The 20627-nt window shown below is 43.1% G+C and overlaps 1 protein-coding gene across 1 annotated transcript in view; it reads right to left on the reverse strand.

Annotated features, from left to right (window-relative positions):
- The window catches only part of CDON (cell adhesion associated, oncogene regulated), an 84525-nt gene extending 64372 nt beyond the window's left edge, over positions 1–20153 (reverse strand). Inside the window, exon 1 of the mRNA XM_087939018.1 lies at positions 20068–20153. The gene's annotated coding sequence lies outside the window, so the exon portion shown is untranslated. The remainder of the gene's footprint in view (positions 1–20067) is intronic.
- Positions 20154–20627: the final 474 nt, after the last annotated feature.

Below are 20627 nucleotides of genomic sequence, written 5' to 3' on the forward strand. Positions count from 1 at the left end.
TAGGGCCCAATTCCCCCACCACCCCCGGAGGAACATGGAGCCTGAGAAAGAGAGTTTCAATCCCAGCTCAGCCAACAGCTGAGCAAAGAGCCAAAATCTGGAGCTGCATTTCCGCTGCCTTTGCACACAGAGCGTTGAGATTGATGAGAACAGGATCCCCCCAACCAACGGGATCCGGCCCCTCTCCTGTACCGCAAGCCCCCTCTTAAAGAAACACTGTCACTTTAGAATTAATGAATTCCTCTTTGTTGCCATTGTCCCTAGGCCCAGCCTGGCAATCCTTAGCAATTTAAAAGCATGCTGCCTGGACAAGGCCACGTTTTAATTTGCCAGCAGAAAAAGGAAGGGCTTTTTACGCAGACGGGCAAACCAAAATAATCAATTTCAAATTGCTAAAGCCAGATCAACGAGGAAGCAGATCTGGGGCCGGGAACGGGGGATGGGGAGGGGGGATGGGTGAGCCAGAGGCCTAAAGGGAGAAGGCATGCAAGCCAAGCTCTCAAGTTTTCCTGTCTCCGTTCCCTGCAGCCAGGGGTGAGATTCTACCGGTTTGGACTGGTTCAGGTGAACCGGATGTTAAAGTTACATCTCGTTCAGGGGTCACCAACCTTTTGGACCTCAGGGACCACTAAACTCATAATTTTAAATCCCACGGATCAGAGATCCTAAGAAAATCCCCCAAAAAGTCTGCAGGAAAATTCCCCACCCCATTTTTCTACCGATCGATCATTCTTTATTTGGGATCACAGGATCCCATCTCTAGTTCCATTCTCAGGGGGAGCGAGAGAGAGAGAGAGAGAGAGAGAGAGACTTTTGGCTTCATGCAAGGAAAGCAGCAGAATTCTTTCTTTCTCTTCCCCAAATTCCACCACAAATGAGTCTTTGAGAGACTTGTCATGCCAGCGCAGCCTCTTGGAACAGGAGGCCTTGCAGGGTCCCAAAGACTCCTTTCTGGCACCGTTTGGGGAAGAGAAAGAAAGATTTTTGCTGCTTTCCTTGCGTGCAGCCAAAAGCAGAAAAAGAAAGAAGCAGAAAGAAGCAGCCCGGTGGCCAGGCAAGGCACATGGGGCGTCTGGGGCAAGTTCCACCCCTCTGCCCTTTCCCCCCTCCCCTCACTACCTTGTGTGGTTTGCAATGCAAGTGACACAAGCTTTGTGTTCCCGCAGGCCATGTGGGCAGTGCAGCCTTGTGATCCCGCGCAGTCTGGATTAATTGCTTTGTGCGGGTGACATTTCTCTGCGGACCACCCAAATTTTCTCGTGGACCACCAGTGGTCCCCGGCCCACTGGTTGATGACCACTAATCTGGTTTGCCGAACTGGTATTTCAACAAACCAGCTGGCCCCACCCACCCTGCCTCTCCCCTCCCAGGAGTCTCCATGTGGCCCATTTTCGATGGAGGTAAGTGGAGGGTCCACGCAGAGGCTCTGGGAGGGGAAAAAATGGGCCTTCCGGAAGTCCAGAAACAGTCCTGTTTCTGGCTTCTGAAGGGCCTCCAGAGCCTGGGGGAAGCTGTTTTTGCCTGCCCAGAAGCCCGGGGGAGGCCTCCAGACCCTTGGAAAGGCAAAAAATGGCCCTCCCGGAAAAACCAGGAGGTGCGAAATGGGCCTGTTTCTGGCTTCTGGTGGGCTTCCAGAGCCCAGGAGGCCATTTTCACCCTCCCAGAGGCCCGAGGGAGATCTCCAGACCCTTGGGAGGGTGAAAACGGCCTTGCCTGGGCTCTGGAGGCCCACCAGGCCTGAAACAGGAAGTTCTGGTGGCCATGCCAACCATGGCCACGCCCACCCAGCAACTGGGCAGTGAACTGGTTGATGGGATTTTTGAACCCACCCCTGCCCATAGCCACTTTTCCAGGTTCCACATTTAAACCCACAGGGCGGGGGAAAAACAAAATCAAACTCCCACTCATCCAGAGTAGGGGTCTCCAACCTTGGCAACTTTAAGACTTGTGGACTTCAACTCCCAGAATTCTGAAGCTTTGCTGGCTGAGGAATTTTGGGAGTTGAAGTCCACAAGTCTTAAAGTTGCCAAGGTTGGAGACCCCTGATCCAGAGTCAGCTTTGGTTTCAGTCAAGAAAGTGACTCTTAAAATTTCAACAGGTTGTAAGGAGGCAAGTTAGGAGGTTTAAGGTTGTGGAGGAGGCAAGTTAACAGTAACACCCCTGTGTTCCTTTGCCGCATCACTTTAGCTCAGAGGATGTTCTCATGGGGTTTTTCCATACCACATTTTTTAATTTAATGGCCATTGTGGTGAGAAGAGAGATCTCCAGATATTATGCAGTGAACCGTTTCGAAAATTTGCAGGACTCATTTGAATATTATTACTGGCTGGTTGCCAGTTCTATGGTGGTATTTTTAGTGACCTGATCAAAGAGCAGAGTAATTCGAAGTTTGTATTAAAATCACCAGGGGTGGGGTACAAAAACCAGAGGCATGATGTTTGTGGTGAGGGCTACTAATTGGTATTCTTCATGTTCTGAAAGGTCACTAAAACATGTAGTTCATTTTCTGAAAGGCAGCAGATTCTCCCAGAAGGAGGTATCACCTTTAAAAACCTGCCTTAGATATCTGAAAGCTAATGTGGAAATCAACAATGTCTCTAAAACCTATTTTGGTCTTTTATATGCTAATATTTCTGTGGTAGCTATTAAAAAATGCAGCATTTCAAATTAGGCCTAGTTGCTTTCCTACCACAGTGGAGCACTTGCTGGAGAAAATGTATTATGGCCAAAAATGATATGCTTGGTAAAAGGGTACACCTTTTGTGAGGCTTAGCAGAGGTTTTAAATTTGGTGTGTTTGGTGTGTTTGTTGCTAGAAGTTTTAAGTTGTACATTTGGGGTGGTGGGGAGGAAAGAATTTTTCAGTAAAAAAGTGTAATGATGGTAAAGTAGTATAGAGCCAGTTTTGGTGTAGTGGCAAAGGCATCAGGGAGAAAATGGGAGACTGAATTCTAGTTCTCTCTTAGGTATGAAAACTGGCTGGGTGCTTTGGGCCAATCAATAGGAGACTGTGAGTTCTAGTCCTGCCTTATGCACATATTCAGCTGGGTGACCTTCTCTCAACCCTAGGAAGGAAGCAATGGCAAACCACTTCTGAAAAACCTTGCCAAGAAAAACTGCAGTCTTGTCCAAGCAGCCTCTGGGGATCAGACATGACTGACCAGAAGAAAAAAAAAGTGGCTACAGAGTTAAACCAGGACTGGGCAAATCCAAATTATCCTTCAAGAATTAATTGCTTAGATAGACAAATCTTCATATATATTTAGCTGCTAAATTTTGACCTAATACAGTGAATCATGACTTGGATTCTTATGCATGTTCCTGTCTCAGTGGCTTTTGCTGTTGTTTGTCAACAAGGCAACTAACATGGGGATTCAAGGGAGTTGGTGGGCACCAGGTTGGAGAAGGGTGTTTTAATACAAATGGGACACCAGCTGTAGGGGATGCAACATGGCACATTCGTCTTGTCACTATAGGTCAACCAGAGGTGGTATTCAGCAGGTTCTCACCAGTTCTGGAGAACCGGAAGAGGAAATTTTAAGTAGTTCGGAGAACTGGCAAATATCACGTCTGACTGGCCCCACCCCCATCTATTCTCTGCATTCCGAGTCCCAGCTGATTGGCTGGGTCTTCTTTTGTTGCCCTGCACAAGAGAACGGAGCTGGAAAGCAGGTTAGTGGGGTGCGGAGGGAATGGGATTTTGTAGTAACCTTCCCCTGGAGGGGGGTGGCAATGGAGATTTTACAGTAATTACAATATCCTTCCTCTGCCACACCCACCAAGCCACACCCACCAAGCCACACCCACAGAAACGGTAGTAAAAAAATTTGAATCCCACCACTGAGGTCAACATTTTATTGCAACCGTTCTTTGCATTGTGCTTAAGTATTATGACAGATATGTCTTCCAACTAAACTCTCATTTAACTGGATTGCTTATCTTCATTTCTTGTTGGAAACCTTGGTCTACATATAGGTCCTTAGGGCTGCTTTTCTAATCAAGTGATGTTGCCTATCCCCGGGAAATTGCATTTTGCCAAAAGTCAGCTAATGCATTTTCCAATCAGTTCAGATGTTGAACCAAGTCACAACAAGGGCTTGCTTATCCAAGTATTCAGTGGCTGAGCAAATCCAATATGCTCAACTGGGCCAGACGCCTAGTGGCTTTCTTTTCATACCATCCATTGGTCAGAGAGGGTGACATGGGGGTTCAGTGGTTAAAACACTGGGCTTGTCAGCTGAAAAGCTACATGTTCCAGGTTTGAGACCTGAGCTCCACATGATGGGGTGAGCTCCCGTCCTCAACCCACTCCTGTCAACCCTAGCGGTTTGAAAGCAGGCAAATGAGAGTAGATAAATAGGTACCACTTTGGTGAGAAGGTAGCAGTGCTCCGTGATGTGATGCTGGCCCCATGACTGTGGAAATGTCCTTGGATAGTTCTGTCTCAATGGCCTTGAAAATGGAGGTGAGCACCATCTCCTAGAGTCAGCAACGATTAACGGAGTACAAGGAGTAAAATCTGCAGGGGCTCCTTTACCTTTTACTGGTTGGAGGCGCTACAAGAAACCCCTCTGCTAGTTTAATTGGGTATGTTGTTTTTAGCTCAATAAATTAATTAGTGCAATGACCTTTCCAAAGAAAACATCCCTGCTTTTGTTAGACATTCTGAGGCCGATTTCTCTACTGCTCAGAGCAGAGTGGTCTTCCTGTATGCAAAGCCCAACGTTTCAGCCCAGCAAAGTGCTTTGCCAGTAATTTATCTCCTTGATAAAGTAACCATCATATTTAAGGCTGCAGCTGTCACTTTTCCCAGGAGTTCTGCATCCAAAACCTTTGCTAGAAACCAGCTCCATATACTCCCTAAGGCATCCCTTTGCTTTGAAGCAGGCCAAGCAGGAAATTAAGAACTGTCTTCAAACAAAATCTCTCCAGGAACAGAAAAAGAGACTTCATTATTGTATCTTTAACCTATACGTGGCTGTAGATTAAAATAGTCTCCTGGAGAACTTTAGAAATAGTGAAATACGATGGCTTCTATTTCATCATTATGGCCGGCCCTTTGCCTGGGACGTTTTTCAGAATGAGTGGAACAAAAGAATTAAATGGAACAGCTTTGGCAATAAGAAATAGTTGAGATTCTGCATATATGATACATCAGGATTTGAGATGCAGTCAGGACTTCACTTGTTTATTTTGTATTGCTTTTCACCCTTGTTTCAAACAATCTAACATAAATTCAAATGGGGCTATTTCCATGTTTTCTTTCTTTTATTGTTTGCAAAGCAGACGTATATACTTACTCGGCTACACTGACCAAATCTAGTATCTATATTTTTCAAAAAAAAATTCACGGATGTACAGATAGTGCTCGAATTACAATAGTCCGTTTAGTGACAGTTTGAAGTTACAATGCCACTGATAAAGATGACTTATGGCCATTTTTCACACGTACGACCATTGCAGCATTCCTCGTGGTCATGTAATCCAAATTCAGAGACTTGGCAACTGACTCGTATTTATGACAGTTGCAGCATCCTGGGGTCCTGTGATCGGTTTTTCTGACCTCCTGACAAACAAAGTCAATGGGGAATCCAGATTCACTTAACAACTCTGTTACTAACTTCACAATTGCAGTGCTTCACTTAACAGCCATGACAAGAAAAAGTCATAAAATGGATAAAATTCACAACAGATGTCTCACTTTGCAACAGAAATTTTGGACTCAGTTGTGGTCATAAGTTGAAGACTACCTGTACTGGAATTTGTCTCTGAACAATTTCTTGCTGCCAATGTGTTCACAACATGTTTATGTATAATTTACTGTTTTGGGGCCAAGCAAATCAATGCAGAATTCCATGCCTCTTGCATTTCCATAATAACCAAGAAGCTAATAACTTTGAATTTGCTCTGCTTTAATAGGCTACTGATTTGCCAATTATTGTAATAATCTCCACGCTTTTGTTCTATTAAAAATAGAATATACAGATAGTCTTTGACCTCTAACTATAGCACTTAGCCCTTATACACCAATTCACAGTGCTCTAGAACCCTCTCTAAGCCATTTGCAGAGTCAGTATATTGCCCCCAAACAATCTGGGTCCTCATTTTATTGACCTCAGAGGGATGGAAAGCTAAGCCGAAGTACTGGCAGTTGGCAGAATTAGCCTGCAATACTGCATTCTAACCACTGTGCCACCAGGGCTACTTATAAGATTAAAAGAGGAGGCAAAGAGGAGAGAAGGAGGAGAAGCAACACCTCTTAGACTTATATCTGCTTTATACCGCTTACAGCCTTCTCTATGCAGTTTACAGAGTCAGCATATTGCCCCAACAATCTGGGTCCTCATTTTACTGACTTTGGAAGCAACTTTGAGCTGATGAGAATCAACCCTGGGCATAATTAGCCAGCAATACTGCATTCTAACCACTGTGCCACCAGGGCTACTTATAAGATTAAAGAGGAGGCAAGAGGAGAAGGAGGAGGAAAGCAACACCTCTTAGACTTATATACTGCTTTATACCGCTTTACAGCCTTCTCTATGCAGTTTACAGAGTCAGCATATTGCCCCCAACAATCTGGGTCCTCATTTTACTGACTTTGGAAGCAACTTTGAGCTGATGAGAATCGAACCCCTGGCAATTGGCATAATTAGCCAACAATACTGCATTCTAATTTCTATTGCTGAGCAAAGCAATTGTTAGGTGAGTTGCATCCAATTGCATGACCTTTTGTGCCACTGTTCTTAAGCCAATCACTGCAGTTGTTAAATGAACCACGTGGTTGTTAGCTGTGGTTAGGAACAGACAGGTTGGCAGATTCTTGGAGTTTCCCATTCCAAATGAACATTCATTTTAAAAATAACTGACCACTTTTTTAAAGCTGCAGCCCTCCAATCCTTCAGCTTTGCCACAAATATTTCTTTGGCTTCACTAAAATCAAGCAACATGTTCTATATGGCCTTTTAGCCAAAGTGCATGATGAATGTTTTACAGAGTGTAACCATCTTCGGCCTTTCAGTAAACTGTATGTCAAGGAGTTTAGAGGCAGGGGAAAATTCTCTTTAAAAATGTCCCTGTGAAATAGCAGAAGAATTTTGATCAGAGCTTTTCAAAATAGCAATCTACCTTGTGGCCAATGTAAAGGATGGAAAGCCACAGACTGAACAGAAGAACTTATTAAAGGAATGAGAAACCATGTAATGAAATCTGAATGAGAAGTTATTAGCTAATCATGTTTAGCAGAGTCAAAATGTAGCATTAACTCCTACGAGAAAATTTAAAACTGTCTGCTTTTTGTAGGAGATACTGCAGCCTGTGCCAATTTCCTTAAAAATCTGTGCCAATTTCCTTAAAAAATCTCCTTGTTTTGTCTATATGCATGTAATTGGTGGTGGTGGGGAGAGATTTTCAAATGCTCTGTCTTTTACCAATCTTTTCCTAAGAGTCTATGCCAAACTGCAATGGATAAACTGCAATTGGTATTTCGCTTCTTTATTATATATCCACCCTCCATTTAAATCTATAAATTGTTCAATAAAATAAGCGACACGGTTTTCCTTTAAAAGTCCCAGTTTTTGGAACTTTGGAACCAGGCCATAAGTAGTATTTGGGTGGTCTGTTGTAACTTACGGCTAAGTTGAGAGCCACCTGCAATTTTTCCTAGCATCTGTCAGTTCCTACCCATCATATTTTCTCCAAAATGGAACGGTCCTATGTGAAAGCTGGGCCCTAACTAACAAAATGAAATTCAATGTAGAGAAAAGTAAAGTCTTACGCTTAGGCAAGAAAAACCAAAGGTACACTTATAGACTGGGTGAAACCAGGCTTAATAGCAGTACCTGTGAGAGGGATCTTGGAGTCTTAGTGGACAACCAGATAAATATGAGCCAGCAGTGTGTGGTGGCAGCCAAAAAAGCCAATGCAATCCTAAACTGCATTAGCAGAGGGATACAAACAAGATTAAGTGAAGTACTAATACCAACCTAGAATACTGCATCCAGTTTAGGTCACCACACTTTAAAAAGATGTTGAGACTCTAGAAAGAGTGCAGAGAAGAACAACCAGGATGACTAGGGGACTGGAGGCTAAACGATACGATGAACTGTTGCAGGAACTGTGCATGGGTAGTTTAGTGAAGAGAAGGACCAGGGGAGACATGATAGCAATCTTCCAATATCTGAGAGGCTGCCACAGAGAGGAAGGGGTCAAGCTTCAGGGGTCCAAGGCACCTGAAGGCCAGACAAGGAATAATGGATGGAAACTGATCAAGGAGAGACTCAACCTAGAAATTTTCTGAAGGAGAACAATCAACCAACAGAACAGAAGTTGCCTTCAGAAGTTGTGGCAGCTTCATCACCGGAAACTTTCAAAAAGAGACTGGACTGCCATTTGTCAGAAATGGTGTAGGCTGTCCTGCTTTGGGGGTGGGCGGGGTTGGACTAGATGACCTACAAGGTCCCTTCCAATAATCTGTAATCTGTAATGAAAGTTGGGTTCGCAAAGCATTCTAAATGCACATCAGCCAAAGATAATTCATATAAATCACAATAGTCCAATGGATAAACTACAGGTAGTCCTTGACTACAATTGAGCCCAACATTTCTGTTGCTAAGTGAGACAGTTATTAAGTGAGTTTTGCCCCATTTTACAACCTTTCTTGCCACAGTTAAGTGAATCACGGCAGGTGTTGAGTTAGCCATACGTTAAGTGAATCTGGCTTCTCCATTGAATTTGCATGTCAGAAGGTTGCAAAAAGTGATCACAGGAACCCAGAGACAATGCAACTAAATATGAGTCAGTTGCCAAGCACCTAAATTTTGATCACATGAGCATGGGGATGCTGCAACAATTGTAAATGTGAAAAATAGTCATAAGTCACTTTTTTCAGTGCTGTTGTAACTTCAGTGACTAAATCAGGGGTCTTCAAACTTGACAGCTTTAAGGCTTGTGGACTTCAACTCCCATAATTCCTCCTCCAGTCATGTTAGCTTGGGAATTCTGGGAGTTGAAGTCTACAGGTCTTAAACTTTCCAAGTTTGAAGACCCTTGGACTAAATGAATAGTTGGAAGTTAAATGCCTGTAAGTTATAGTTGTTTAATGGCCCAGCTCATCCAACATGCTAAAAGAACAAATCACACAGTCCTGTTTTTCTTGACATACCATGCTAAGCAAAACTTATCATTAGATTTGGAGAAAATACTAACTACTCACCCGGGTGATCATTTCTAAACTAGTTCAATTAGGATTAGGGTTAAGGAAAAAGATTGTGGTTGTTCTCCAAGGAGTTCACTTTGTAAAGAATTAGAGTCAACGAAAAAAAGAAGAAAAGAAAAATTGTCCATGAAATTGTTCGGGGCCTATGGTACATGTAAAAGGGGGGCAGTTTGCAAGATTGCATAATCATAACCCTCATCTTAACTCTTTAGAGACCTCTGGGGGAATATCCCTTTCCTCAACCATTGATTTTAAAAATAAAATAAAAATAAAGCCCCTTAAAAAGAAAAAAAGCAAGAAACCTTTCTGGGTACTGCTAGGATAGTGTGACTGTTTCATAGGATTATTTCTGGCATTTTTTTTCTTTTACAACCAGTGGCTTTAACATGGCACAAGAGGCAAATCAAACAAAGTGGTGAAAATCCAGCCTTTTTGTTTATGAAGAAGAAACAATGAAAGTGTCACTGCACCGTGGAGAAAGGGAAATATTTATTCAACAGACACACGATGAAACCCAAAAGGCACAGACAATGTTTCCAAAAAAGCTGTTCCTTGCCTGAAGCATCTTTAGATCCAGGATTTCTGGGGCCATGTTTGCATCCTGGTAACCGTGGGAACAAATCCTCTCTTCCCCCACCTCTTTTGTTAGTCCTTAACCTTCCCACACCTGGACTATGTCTTCTTTTGACGGTCCAGATTGCTGTTATTACAGTGGTGCTAAAGACAGATGTGCTTCCAACCATTTTCTTCCCTGTCCTTTGTCTGTCTCTTGACCATCATCCAGTTGGAACAACAGCTGGTTAATGAGGAAAATGGACAGAGAAGATGCCAGGCAATTCTGCTAAGGAATCTGACATGGAATCCTTATTTCATTTCACATTAGCTTTCTTTCTTAAATTCCCAGGATTCAGGCCATCTCCACCCCCAACAACATCTGACTCTTCTTACTTCAGCTGCTTCCACCATCGACTTTTGGGAGATTATCTCCAAAGAAATAGAGAGCTCCGGTGTGGGCTGAGCTGCATAGATAATCCCACTGTCTTGCTTAGAGGTTTGTCCCACTATCTAGAGCAGAAACTCTAGAAGATCTTTGGCTCTGGAACCTCGACTAAGGAACAATCCAACCATGCCCTACACCAATAGCACAACTTGCGGGTCTCCACTTGCTGGAAAAGAACTACACCTTTTCCTTAGGCTTCATTCAAAGCAAAGATACAAATTTGCCCAAATGCCCAAATGCTTTTGGGTCGAGCTAATCTTCCCATTGGAGTGATGTTTCTCATAAAACGCTGCCCTTGCTCTTCAAGATGATAAACCTCATTTGGGTACTCATCTTAAGATTCTGAGCAAATAGTTTCCTCCTGCCTCTAATAAACACGAGAAAAATTAGATATCGGAAGTGGATCTTCACTTCAACATTTCAAGGGCAGACAATGGCCATGAGCTCACCTTCTATAATACATACTAAAGACAGATTATAAGCTGTAAAGCAGGGGTGTCAAACTCAAGGTCCATGGGCCAAATCCAGCACATAGGTGCTTAGATCTGGCCCGCAGGCCTGCCCTGGAAACAGCAAAGGACTGCGGTGCCTCTGCCAGTGAAAATGGAGCTTGGAAAAGCCACGTGTGGCCTCCCTGAGCTCCGTTTTCTCTGGCAGAGGGCCGCTGGAGGCCATCGTGGCCAAAAACGGAGCCTAAATGAATGATACCGAGCTGGCCACGCCCACTCTAGCCACACATCCTGGCTCCCGAAGTCACACACAACCTCAATGAAATTGAGTTTGACACCCCTGCTATAGAGTAGTGGTCACCAACCAGTGGGCCAGGAACCACTGGTAGTCCACAAGAAAATTTTGGTGGTCCGCAGATAAATGTCACTCCCAAAGCACCCCCAAAACAATTAATTCAGGCTGCGCGGGAACACAAGGCTTGCATCGCTTGCATTGCGAACAACACGAGATAGTGAGGGGAGGGGGGAAAGGGCAGAGGGGGTAAACTTGCCCCAGTCACCCCATGCGCCTGGCCTGGCCACTGGGCTGCTTCTTTCCGCTGCTTTCTTCTTCTGCTTTTGGCTGGACGCAAAGGAAAGCAGCAATAGTCTTTCTTTCCCCGCCCCCAAACTCTGCCAGAAATGAATCTTTGGGACCCTGCAAGGCCTCCTGTTCAAAGAGGCTGCACTGGCGAGACAAGCCTCACAAAGGCTCGTTTCTGGTAGGAGTTTGGGGGAGAGAAAGAAAGACTTCTGCTGCTTCTGCTGCTTTCCTTGCATGAAGCCAAAAGTCTCTCTCTCTCTCTCTCTCTCTCTCTCTCTCTCTCTCCCCCTGAGAATGGAGCTAGAGACAGTATCCTACGACCCCAAATAAAGAATGATTGATCAGTATAGAAATGGGATGGGGAATTTTCCTGCAGACTTTTGGGGGGATTTTCCCAGGGTCTCTGCTGCTTTCTGCAGAGACCCTGGGAAAATGTCAGCAAGCCACTGTCAGTCAAAATTCATATTAGTGGTCCAGGGATTTAAAATTATGAGTTTGGTGGTCCCTGAGGTCCAAAAGGTTGGCGACCCCTGACTAAGATACAGATTTTCTGCCAGGCTGATAAACACATGGTGGTTTCCTTATTTTGATCTTCAATATATGCAAATCCTCCTGTCCCCTGCACTTGGCTTTGCAGCTTGGCTTTGCCACTCATCAGGTTTTTTTCCTATTGACATCTAGCCAGGCATTAGACCACAGATGATCCAGGAGGACAGCTTCCAGGCCCTGCAGACAGGTGTCTTTCTACTTTCAACACTTGCTTCTGAAGCTCAGCCTTGACCATCTAGCCCTCTCCTCCTCTCACTCTATCTATCAAACTTCTTAAACAATGCAGACTGTTGCTTTAATTCCAGGGGTGGATCCAGTTACACTCCCAGGCTGCTCCGTTAGCTGCCAAAACATAAACTGTCCCCTTGATAAGTGGGGAGTGGGGGGTGGGCTGGAAATCCAGAGTCAACAGGTTGCTGTGGAAACACATTCCAGCCTGTGTGGCTGCATCTTTAGAGGTCAGGTTTTGACCTAGTGGATGGCCTCAGGGCTGCTCGCTGTTCTGTTTGTGGGAGAATGATGGCAGGTGCTCCTCTGGGTAACATTGATGTCAATCTGGAGAAATTCCATTGGAGGAATTCTGACTCAACACCTGTGCTGTGCAATTCTGACCTCAGGGAAGGCCTCCGGCCTTCTATCTTTCAGATACGCTCATCTGTGGCATTTTAATGGCAATTTCTTAAAGGAGAAACACTAGGAGCTCTGAATGGCCAGGTGATCTAACGAAGAATCTAAGGGATGCTTGGATGCTTTGGCCCGAGGGGGGTTTAGCATCTGAAGGTGAGTTCAAAAGCTTGAGAATCCTCCAATTCAGTAGCCTGGTTCCATACTGATCTGAAGGGTAGCACCTCACTCTGACCCCCACTAACCCCTGACCCCGCCGCATAAATTATATCATTGTCATTAAAGCATAATGAATAGATTTAGAACTGGGCAAAAATAGCATTGATGTTACCTAGTTTGACAATGACGTGTCTGGAAAAATAACAACCAAGCTCAGAGAGCACCCAAGGACTCCACAAAAACAGCCTTTCAAAATCCCCCTCTAAATTTGTGGTCAGAGAAATTGTGTGGACATGGATAATTGCTCTATTATTTTCCAGGGAAAAGTGAAAATTTTGAACAATTTCTCAAGGCTGGGACTTCCTTTTAGAAATGGTTATCGCACCATCCTGGAGAAGTAGGGTGGAAACCATGGGAAGAGTAATGTCTTGGCCACTTGGTCACTTACAGAATAAAAAAAAGCCATAAAAATGCAGCAGCTTCCTACAAAATTATGCAAATCGATGTTGATTTGATGAGTATTTCATTGGATAGGTTTAGATGACTCTGAACACTCAATTGCTCATGGTGCTAACCCAGGATGTAGTTTGCTTGTAGCTTAGTATGTTTTGCAAGCCCAAACATTATGGCTCGGTTGCCTAGGTAGAGCTTGACTTATTTGAGCCCAGAATTATGCTTGGAAGTTATGGTGGTTGATAAGTGGCTTATCATGTGACCAACTTTTCAACCATTTTTGAAGGGAGGCATTAAATGTAACTGTAAAGGCAGGCTGGTTATCCAGCGTTCAAAATGTGATCATGTGATCACAGTGTGTGCGTGGGTGTTCGGAGGGGCTTTCAGATACTGGGTCATAAGTAGCTCGGGGTGTGTGTCTGTCATAACTTTGAACAGTCACTAAGTGATCAGTCATAAATTGGAGATTAGCTATAGGTGCAAATCAGGTCACCATGATATTTAATAAACGAATGTTCTAAAACATCCTGCCTGTAACAAATGATTGCAAAATGAACACTAAAAAGTAGATCTATGTTTTCATTAAACCTTATATATGCTAACCTATATGTACAGATGCAAATTTAGAAATCACTACTCACATTTTAAAGGAGTTAAAAACACTTCTCGCAATGGGAGAGACCACGGGAGTGGGGGCATTTGTGACCTAGTGACCGGATACTTGCTGGGTGATTGCTTCTCCAGGAGCTAAGTTATGATGAACAAAATTTGAGGCCTCTGTTGCTTTCCCTTCTTATTGTTCTTTTTTGGTCTGAAAAACAGCTGTGGACTGGATAGAGTCCACAGAGCACAGTTTGAAATCTGGCAGCTTTCTAAGCGGAGGCTAAACTTCTGTAAAGTGAGATACAGTATTTAATACACATCGCAAGACACAGTTTATTAATTAGGATGGTGAAGTCTTCTGGCTGTTTTGCATTATCATGGCTGATTAGCTGCATTCATTATTTTAATGCTCTTGATTTTAAGAATGAATAGAATATTTAATTGTGCACTCACTACCTTCTGTTTTATTAATAGGTATTATGAATGCTGGATTTGACTCCAAGGATTTGGGCAATATTGTTTATATTTTGAACCTTGATTTCAAAAACATGTAAGCATTTGTATGTATCTGTCTGTCTATCACCTGTCCTTCCATCAATCTGTCTGTCTATCATCCATCATCTATCTATCTATCTATCTATCTATCTATCTATCTATCTATCTATCCATCATCATCTATCTAATGTACAGTATATCTATCTCCTATCCATCTAGATATCTGTCAGATGAAAAACATTTGTTTCTGTGGAGTGGAAAACAGGAAAAGAAATTGTCTACATACAACTCTGTACGTACAAAACATTTTGCCAATCTGCCCCAGATTTTACAAAGCTGAGATTCCTTCTCAGGTTTCATAGAGACAAATCCAGAGGCTACAGCTTAATACCTAATATTGTTGTATTTTGAATATGGACATGAACTCTCGTTCTCCTGCATCAAAGTTCAGAATTCTGCCCAACAAGCCATATTCAGCCTCCCTTCCATTTCTGAGCTACACACCCTTTTTTTTTTCACAGCCCTGCATAGATGCTTGTAACCTTCAGCCGCATGTTTATATTTCTCTTCTACAACCTTCAGCTTGCATTGCCTTTTATAGGCTGCTTTTACTACACACATCCCACTGTTATTATAAACAAGGGCCTGGTCGTCTGGGCACCCCGATTCCTGGCACGTACCTTGGACGATCATAAACTGCTGTCTTGCTCTCCCACGCTGCACAATAGCAGAATTTAGGGGAGAAAGGAATGCCCCTTTAAGGCTCGAGGATGCGCAGAGGCAATATGATTATTTGTGAACCTATTACAGGTCAATGGGAGATTCTACTACCCTGGTGATGATGCTTGCTTAATTGCTAGATCTAGTCCTGCTCCAAACACCTACAAAAGGGGAGCTGATTCCAAGTATACTCTACACACCGGATGAAGTGCAAAATCTGATACTCGACTGAGGTTCCCAAGGATATTGTTCTGTTTTATGATGGGACTTTTCTAACTTTGTTGAAAACTGAAACAGCATCTGCAAATGTTTAACAACACTTCTGAGAAATATAAATCTGAAAATAGCATCGGTTTATAACACTGCTGGGTTACAAGCTTCACTATAAAACTCACCAATTTTTGCAAAATTATGTTTTTTCTCTCAGCTTAAGTGACCCATGATTGCCTCACACCCACGTATCTGTTTAAATCCACAAACATCTAAAGCAATTGTAGTGAGAGTTGAAAGTGGAGTGCAAGTGGACCCACAACAAAAGGTTGTAGAGTATGTCATTTAAAGTGTTCACCAAAACCCTTTGTGGGTGAAATATGTCAGGTGTCTACACTCTGCAAAGATGTTGTTCAGAGAGTTATGAGCAAATTCTTTTCCTGTTGAGTTTATGCTAAGTGAAAATCCAGATATTCCCACATCTAACCTGTAAAACAACACCATTAACTGCTACACTGCAGCTCCATAGTTGTCAAAACAATACTCAGAGATATTCACTTGCACCCAGCCAATGCAAATGCCTCCTGACATCAAGTTACCTATTTGTATCCTTGCCTTGATTCGGAAAAACATTAGAAGTATCTTCCCAAACTGGTGCTGCTATCCAAATGCACTGGGATGACTGTGCTGATGAGGAATTGTTTCAAAAATATTTGAAAAACACCTTTTGTTACACCATTAAGACACCTCTAGATGGCCCACAGGAGGAAGAACCTACTACTCCCACACTGCTGTTCTCCAACAACTAGTAGTCAGTGACATAACCTTTGAGACTTAGGGATTTTGCATAGCAAGGCTGGAGATGTTACTAAAATACAACTTCAGCATCTTTCACCACTGGCTATGATATCTGGGTTTGTTGAGGGTTGGGTTTCAACATCTGCAGATTCTATATCCTATTCTATGACATTGTGAATAAATAATATTATGCCTTCAAGCCAGTCTTGATTCCTAGTGACTACCCTGGACAATTTCTGCAGTTTTCTTGGTGATGTTTTCAGAGATAACTTGCCATTTCCTTCTTCCTGGGGCTGAAGAGAGTGAGCAACTTTCCCGAAGTCACCCAGCAGGCTTAGGATTTAAGGTAGGAAGGACTAAAAGTCCTGGTCTCTAGCCTGGTGCCCATCAACAGTGCCCATCAAGAGCTTCTGTTCTCAGCATATGTTAGCATATTTTATTCTGAATTGAGATTTCTGCATGATGGGTCCTAGGAGACAGGAGTGAACAGAAATCAAACTGTGATCCTTTTCACATTCCAGTTGGGATATAGCACTTAGACCCCAAGATCTCTAGCTAAGTGAAGGTTAAGTTTCCATGCCCACCCTGTCTCTAATGGGATGCAATATTTCCTGAAAAAAACAGAGTGGTTGCTAGGTTGATACATTAGGAACTCTGCAGCCGTGACATTTCAGAAAACCAAGGCAGCCTCTTTGGTGATATTTAGAGCCACTAAAAAGCACTAGAAGACTAGTGTCTTATTTAATACAGTACATTGTTTTATTGCTACTCCCAGGGAGTATTTTCAGCTTCTGGTGCCAGAATGATTTGGTCAGCCTGCATGCATGGTGGATAGTCAACTAACTGTGTTTATCTGTTTCAACTATCCAATCAATTTCAGAGGCCTCAGTGGGGCCTCTTGAAGGATGCTATCTCTGATTTCACCAAATACTGCAGCTAAATGTTTTTAAAAATGGATGAAGACTGACAGTGGTTCTTCTTTCTTGCTTACTGATTGAGTCAAGAGCCAATAGCATCAAAAATGCAAGTTTCTCTTCCTCCTTTTTCCATCGACCTTAGATGTTCTGCTGCTCTGCCCTTTTTATTCTAATCCTCTGACTGGGCCTCCGTTTCTTTTTAATATTCAAGTTATTTCATACTGCAAGCAAACGTGGGCATTTATTTTTCTAAGGCAATGTCAAGAGCTGTTTTCCTTGGCACATGTGCTATGCTGTTGCCAGGGTGCACAAGCCAAAATGAATGTTTTGGGCATTCTGGTTCTTCAGAAATGGCTTGAAGCATTGTTCTGGCTAAAGGTATGGAAACAGTCACTTCATATCCATACAAAAATATGAGGAATGTTTTCTCCTCAGCAGGGGAGCCCAGCTGTAGATACATATTGCTAATGCAAGCTAGAAAGACTATTATGACGACCTAGATTGCCCCCTTCTGAAGCAAAATCGGTACTCAAGGGTAATTCTACCTGTTTCTGATTGAACCTCATTGCATTTCCTGGTTTTCCCTGTAAAACCAGTCCAAGATCACCCTCCATTTTTATCGTGTCCCTTGGCAGGTCTACAGTGGTCTTAATTTCTGCCTGGATAACAGAAACGTAACAAAAAGCAGGATTTTTTCCAGCATGGAAATGCAATGATGGGTGAAGTATCAGTTCCTGGATTTCTGTCTTTCATGAAGATGTAAAATTTCCCTCTGTGGGTGGGAGAACAGCAGGAAACGGCAAAATATGATTAGAATGGACTGAACATCCTGATAACCACATTATGACATGAACAGATTGCATGAGTAACAAATGGAACAATCATTCAACAGGGTCTTGGTGATTGGAACCAAAAGAAAACCTAGAATCAAGATCACGTGAAGTGTTAGCACTACTAGTAAGGTTCTGGTAAGGCCACACTTGGAAAATTGCAGCCAGTTTTGGTTATGACAATGTAAAAAAAATGTTGAGACTCTGGGAAGAGTGCAGAGAAGAGCAACAAAGGTGATTAGGGGACTGGAAGCTAGAACATATGAAGAATGGTTTCCAGGAATTGGGTATATCTAGTCTAGTGAAAAGAAGGCCTGGATGTGACATGATAGCAGTGTTCCAATATTTGAGGGGATGCCACAAAGAAGAGAGGGGTCAACTTATTTACCAAAGTACCAGCTGGTAGGACAAGAAGCAATGGATGGAAACTAATCAAGGAGACAAGCAACCTAGAACTAAGGAGAAACTTCTGACAGTTAGAGCAATTAATCAGTGGAGTGACTTGTCTCCAGAAGTTGTGAGTGCTCTGTCACTGGAGGTTTTTAAGAAGAGATTGGACAGCCATCTTCCTGAATTATTATAGGGTTTCCTGCTTCAGCAGCAGGTTGGACTTCCAAGGTCCCTTCAAACTCTGTTATTCTGTTAAAGGAACTAAGACGAGGAATCAGAAGTTTTCCAGATATTAAGAGCTTACTCTGGATCTTGCTGCCTTCATGCGAAGCATTGGATGCTCATTTATCACTACTCTGCATTGTAAGGCACTGAATTATAATGGAGTGAGGCTACCAACAGCTATTTCATTTAATGGCCATTTATTACTTCTGGTATTGCAGCAAACATGCCTTAAATAATTAGCTACTAGAAACCAACTGGGGTGAATGACTGGCTCCTATCCATGTCCACAAGATTCCTGGATGCATGAGGTGGCCAACGTGAGACACAGAATATTGGATTAGGTGGCCTATTGGGGAATTTGATGGCCTGTAGAATATTGGATTAGATGGCCAACAAGAACTCTGGATGTTCTTAGGTTGCTGAAAAATCACCCGAGGCAGCATGGATAATGGCAAGAAGATCCTGTGCATTACAACTCAATAATGTGTGAATCATCCATTATATTAGCTGCCCTTTTAACAACTGAATCTTTGGTTCAGGTACATAGCATCAGACTTGTGCCCACAAATGCCCTTGAACAGAGCCTGGAATCACCAGTCAAAACAGGAACCTTTGGAATGCTGGAGACACCAATTTGAGCAGACAACCAACTTACATTGATCTTAATTTAATAATTGCAAAGCAAACCAGCTCTTTTCATGCCCAAAGCCACTACTTAATTGTACTCCCCATATCACATGATAAATGGTCCATTCTGGGGTTGCTTTCTTTCTCAGTCATTGCTTTCAAACTCAGTTCAACTCCATTTATTTGGATTGCTCTAGACCCACATGCAGTAAAAGTTTGGATAATATGCATCAGTTCCTCCGACTTTTCTTTGTATGTAGCATATTTATGTCTTTGGGATTACACAGCCCATACCAACCCTACCCGCTATTTTTTTAATGATGTGACTTAACAAAGCTGATATTGCCTTCTATCTTCTGGAAAACACCAAACTCTCTTCGCAAAACCTGATGAATCAGTCTCGGGACAGTTTCATCACTGATTGTATCACACCTTTTAGGGAACAAATTACACCCTTCGATACTTCTTTAGCTCTGAATTTATTCTAATTCATTCAGGGAAGGGAAATTGGCAGGCTGGGAAGGTGGAAAAAACATTTGCCTTTTATTAGGATAATTAATCCAGGCAAATTACCTGGGCTGTTTTTAATTACTGCAATACCCCAGAGGGTTTACACCTGCCAATTTCAGGTTGCAGATGTCTCCTTGAGGGCTTGGATTCACGGAGGAACAGCTTTTTCAAATCCAACAGGCAGCAGACAAAATCTGCTCTGTCTGGCAAGTGCCTCTTCATTTATGTTGGAGGCAGGGAGTCCTTTGAGGACTCCCTAGTCAATTTCCAGGACCCTCTCAGAGAATGATTGTGAGGATGCTTAGGATATAGTAACAGCCCTGATCAAATGTCCATTTCTGAGGCCTCCTAAAAGAGTCCCACCACAGTTTTTCATCTCCTTCGGTTGCCAGAAAAAGAGACCTGATAATAAGATTCAGCTATTCTTTACAAATATGTTCCCTCCTCTGGTTAAACATGGAAGCCAGTTGGGTTCTGATCTCTCCTTGCAGACCGCATATGCAACTCATATTTTCCTACAGATTTGGCCGTTGACAAGCTGCTCAGTTCACAAGGAAAGCAGGAAAGCAGCAAGGAGAAAGATGCAAAGTTTAGGTCCAAATACCCAGGCTTATTGAGACCATGGGAGAGAAAAAAATGCTAAGGATGGAGACCAGGGAGAGGATTTGCCCTCCCTGCATCTGCCACGCAAGAGCGCAAGGGATCACTTACCTTCAGCTCAATCGGTAAATTGCTCTCCACTCTTGGAGCTTCCCCTGTTCAAATCACGCCTCTACGGCACCAGACACTTCTTAACATTTCCTCCAAAGCAAAAACCCACCCACCCCATCCCAGTGTGGCTTCTTGCCCAGTTCCTCTCCACATAGAGCCAAGAAAACCTCACTCAAGGAGAAAACAAAATTACTGGAGAATGATGCGAAACGGAGAGATGGCTCTCATCTTGGGGTTTTAGGCTCTATACCATCCAGGAATGCAACAGAGGGGACCGTATAATGGTGTGTGTGTGTGTGTGTGTGTGTGTGTGTGTAAGAGGCTGGGGGAGAGAGACAGAGAGCACTCTAAAATTGACAACACATGGCTGTTTCTTATCCTATAGCCTAGTAAATAGGTCTTTCATGCGGGGCTAGTTGCCATGGCAACAAGCATGCAGGAAATATTCCAGATAACTAGAATAGTGGCAAAAACATGTGTTTTGGATAAAACATCCTCCCCCCTCCCTTCTCCCATGCTTTATTCATTTGGGCGGCTCAACATAAGCTTGTCTTTCAGGG

This window comes from Pseudonaja textilis, chromosome 9 (assembly GCF_049901715.1).
Source record: "Pseudonaja textilis isolate UNSWEBS1 chromosome 9, rPseTex1.2, whole genome shotgun sequence".
NCBI classification, from domain to species: domain Eukaryota; kingdom Metazoa; phylum Chordata; class Lepidosauria; order Squamata; family Elapidae; genus Pseudonaja; species Pseudonaja textilis.